Raw genomic sequence first — 4788 nt, 5'->3', positions numbered from 1 at the left:
GGCTCTTAGAGCCGGCTCTTTGACGTGAACGACGCGAGCCGGCTCCTTATCGCGAGCCGTCACGTGGGTTTTTTTTTTTTCTTTCTCTCAGCCTCTCTCTCGCACTTTTTTTCCGCTTCACTCTGCACGCGAGCCTTGTGCTTTACGCTGGGCAGAGGGGGGAGGGGCGGTAGTTACACTCAGTAGCACAGGAACAGAGCCAGAGAGAGAGAAAGAGAGGCAGGGACAACAACATTAGAAAGGTATAGTAATCATCCACAACTATTTTCGGTTGCAGATGATAAAGGATTGAGAAAGTTTATTCATGCAGGTCCATATGACAGAGAATATGCATGTTCTTTTAGTTTTCATATTATAATTTATATTTAATTGTGTTGTGGTTTGCAGTGTTTTGTGTTCTTTTCACTTTAAATCTGTGAAAGGAAAAAGCTGAAAATTTAAATAGTTAAAAGTTGAAATGTGAATAGTTGATTTTTGTATTATATGATTTATTTATTACATTTTATGTGGAGTGAATAAATAAAAGTATATTTACGGTGGCCCCTAGAGACAAAGCACATACAAACTTCAAATCACGTACGAACTCTGAAGCATGTACAAACTCCAAAACACGTAAGAAACACGTACAAACTCCAAAACACGTAAAAACTCCAAAACACGTAAAAACACGTACAAACTCCGAAGCACGTAAAAACTCAGAAGCATATAAAAACTCAGAAGCACATACAAACTCAAAACACGTACAAAAGACAACAGAAGTGCTCCAGGATGCTGGGCGCAGTGTTGAGCCTTTGTTATCTTGTGGCTACACAAGCCAGCAAGTACCAACGACCGGATTTGGTGTGTGGTAATAACAGGTAAATGAACTTTTTTTAAAATTATTTGAATATATATATGAGTGCCTGTGTATAAATACACAAATACACACATGCTTTCAATTGTGTAATTTAAGTGATCTAGTAGCTCTGCTTTGGAAGTTCAGTTAATGCTAGAAATGTGTTTTGGAGTTTGTACGTGTTTTGTCTCTAGGGGCCACCGCATATATTTATATATAAACATATATAAATAAAACCACTTGTTTTTACGTTAGTAATTCCTTTTGTGCATAATTTTATATTATTGTTAATAATAAATTAATTAAAGCAACAAAACAACCTGAAGAGCCGGTTCGGAGCCGAAAGAGCCGGCTCTTTTTAGTGAGCCGAACCGAAAGAGCCGGATCTCTAAAAAGAGCCGGAAATCCCATCACTAATGCTGACGTGACGAGCGGCTGCATTCCTGTTTGTCCAGGGATAGAGGCGGAGCTAGGAGAGTTACGGCAACGTAAAAGGGTGTAGTTTTTCCCTGTACTTTGCCTACAAGGCTGTGGCGTTCTCTAAAAGTAACCATCTTTTATATAAATCGCGGTTAAGTGTTGTTAGATTAGATGTCATGCAAAGAAGTTACTAGTAAGTTAACGGGTTCGCTTTAGTGGACTCGAATTATCAGTCGACAGTTTAGTTTACGAGCCTTGAAGACGAAACTCAGGGTATAAACAAAGAGCAATAACAGAAGAGAATTTATTTGTCCCATATTATTTATCCCATTTTTTTCACTGCAGTCGAAATAATAATAATAATAATAAATTTTAAGATGTATTCATGCTTTTTCTATGTTGCATTTTGCTTCTCATCTACCTACAGATATTAAGGTTGTTATAGGCAACAAAAATAAACACGAGACTGAATGTAAAAAATTAAGACTTAAACTATGGAACCTTGTTTCCTTCACTGAAAAAAATAAGTAAATAAAGTAAACAATAAAATAATATTCAGGCAGCACTGAGTCAAAATGTCAAATTGTTATGTCTTTTTGGGTTTTTACCCCAAAACTTCAGGTTAGGTTTTTCAAAATGTCGAGTTACTCACTCTGACTTGTGAATAAGTTGAAATCTTAAGTTATTTAGTTGAAACTTTGAGTTACAAACTTGCTGAATTATGGCTTACAAAACAAACAAATAAATAAAACATCAGTGACATAAAGCCTTGCAACCATAAAACTTTACTGTTAGTCTTTGTCAGTTTGGGCAATTTCAGTGTCAACGTTTAATTGTCAGTGTTGTGTTCAGTTTTTCAGACCTAAATGAAAAGCTGCAGATCTTGTCTTTTCCCTAATTACTGCCAGACTTGTTGAATCAATGAACAATTAAATAGAACCTGTGTGACAGAGTGAAGGAGGATAACAGAAAAAGCAACACATTGTGCAACAATCTAAAGAAACTGCTGAAAAACAAAATAACTGACATCTAAATGATCCCCGAGACTTTTGGGAAAACATTCTGTGGCAAAAAGTTGAACTTCTGGAAAAGTTTACTAATACTCTACTAATAATTTCTCATCAAAAGATTGGACTTTTGACATCAGGCACTTTGTGACACTGACTGCGAAAGATTCTTTGTAAATAAACCTCTCTTAGTTAAGACCCCAGGCTGCACTAGAGTCTGTGCCCAAGGTTTTCTATGTCAGTTTTCTACAAATTGTTCTTGTGCCTTTCCATTTCAAAATAATTTTGGAAATGCCCTGCACAATGTAGTCCCCAGAGTGATAAACATGACCATCTCTTCTTGTCTGCTCCTCCCTCTCTTGCTATTCCACTCTGCAAACTCAGTATCCAGACATGCAATAGGCCTAAAACACTGGGGTTGCCAAAAGCCCAAAGTTCTGTAAGGTACTGAGAAATAGCAGCCAAAGTCGGAGGAACAAACTGTGATTTACAACTTGATTAGGATTAACAGGTTAAAATAACAACAAAACCATGCCAGTATTTTTAAGAGCAGACTGACACCATATGACAGTATCTGTTAGGTTAAGGCTGTGTGCAGGCAGGAATAGGACCCAAGGTGCAGACTCCGGAGACAGACGTGAACTCAAAAAAGGCTTTAATTTAATACTCAAAATATAACATAACTGAAAAAACTCAAAACAAACTTAAACTAGAGAAATGACAGAACACACAGCTAGGAAACCGGTAGATCGCGACACAGACACAGAGAAACACTGGGCTTAAATGCAGACTCGGAGGCCAGACCAGGCGGAGCTGCAGACTCGGAGGCCGGACCAGGCGGAGCTGCAGACTCGGAGGCCGGACCAGGCGGTGGAGCCGGTGGTGGCTGAACGGGCCCCTCGGACCCCCCAGCGGAGACAGGAGGCTGAAGCGGCCCCTCGGACCCCCCAGCGGAGACAGGAGGCTGAAGCGGTTCCTCGGACCCCCCAGCGGAGACAGGAGGCTGAAGCGGTTCCTCGGACCCTCCAGTGGAGACAGGTGACTGAGCAAACAACTGAGGTGGTAACTGAGCAGGTGACTGAGCCGATAGGTGAGCTAATGTCTGAGCTATGGAGAGAAGTTTAAGTTGTATTGACTGTTGTAACGATGGCAGTAATGGCGGGTGAGGTGGTGGATTAGCAGATGGTTGGACTAGGTTGTCTGAGCCTACGGATCCTACAGAAAACTGCTGGACGGGCTCACCTGAGCCTCCAGCGAGGTCAGAAACAGGTGCAAGTACCTGCCGGACACCAGCCACTCCCACCCGAGGAGAAGGTACGGGTGCAGGAACTAACTGGTTCCCGGTCATCCTCACCCTGGGAGCCGGGACAGGCACAGTCAACGGCTGGGCAGCTGCAGTCCCCACCCGAGGAGCTGGTACGGGTGCAGTGACAGGCAGAGGCTCAGCCAGCCTAGACACCTGAGCAGGGACCAGCTGGACCTCAGCCTCCCTCACCTGAAGCACTGAAACAGGCAGAGGTGTGGACTCGAGTCACATGACTTGGACTCGAGTCAGACTCGAGTCATTAATTTTATGACTTTAGACTTGACTTGAAATAATGTTCTAAGACTTGTGACTTGACTTGGACTTTTACACCAATGACTTGGGACTTGAATTGGACTTGAACCGGTTTACTTGAAAAGACTTGATATTTTACCCCAAATATAAAATTTAACATGCATATTATATAGAGATTGAAAATGTGACGTCATTCACGGGTAGAACCGCAAAGGATTCTGGGAACTCGTGGCAAGCGGTACTAGCGCACGCAGGCTTTCAATTAAAATCAGTTATACAGCGATAAAAAGAAACACAAAAATGTCAAGAAGCCGTTGTATTATTAACTGCAATGGCAGCCATGGGAAGCCGACGGGTAAAGAGATCGGTTGTTATCGGATTACCTCGTTGAAGAGAAATTGTTCAAGCCATGTTTCCGAAGTAACAAAGAGGCGACTGGATTGCAGCCATTCAAAGACCAAATATAACGTCCCAGAACCCTCCAGCTCACAGGTTAGTCTGCTCCAAGCATTTACACGAAGGTCAGTGTTTTGTAGTAGTTAATACGTCATTTTCATAACATAATTAGTGATATAGGTTACAAGCAAGTCTGGCGCTGAACAGAAATTGTCGCGCTATGCTCCTTTATTTATTGTGCATAAATAGTGAATTGTCCTGACACAATATTGCGTTTCTCCTCTGTTATTATGGTACATTGACAAAAACATATACTTTTATTCACAGGATAAAACAGGTTTTTTGTATCACTAATTGCCCAGTACGATTACAGCATACAATATTGTCACTGCTACATTTCTGTGATGGGTACCAGAAATTATTTCCACTACTAATTAATTACCGTTGAGCTCAAAGGTCCTATTAATAAACGGTTAAGGAATGTGTATTTATGAAGACGATTTGTGAGACTGGTAAACTTATGATACGTACGATGGTCTTTCGTTCTACACGGTACATTTCAAGGTCCTGCA

This window comes from Aulonocara sp. 'chitande type north' Nkhata Bay, linkage group LG2, assembly GCF_057382095.1.
Source record: "Aulonocara sp. 'chitande type north' Nkhata Bay isolate Kocher_YH1m ecotype deep benthic linkage group LG2, A_spYH_male_GT1.1, whole genome shotgun sequence".
NCBI classification, from domain to species: Eukaryota; Metazoa; Chordata; class Actinopteri; order Cichliformes; family Cichlidae; genus Aulonocara; species Aulonocara sp. 'chitande type north' Nkhata Bay.
The sequence above is the reverse complement of the archived record's forward strand: the minus strand, read 5'-3'. Positions refer to the sequence as shown.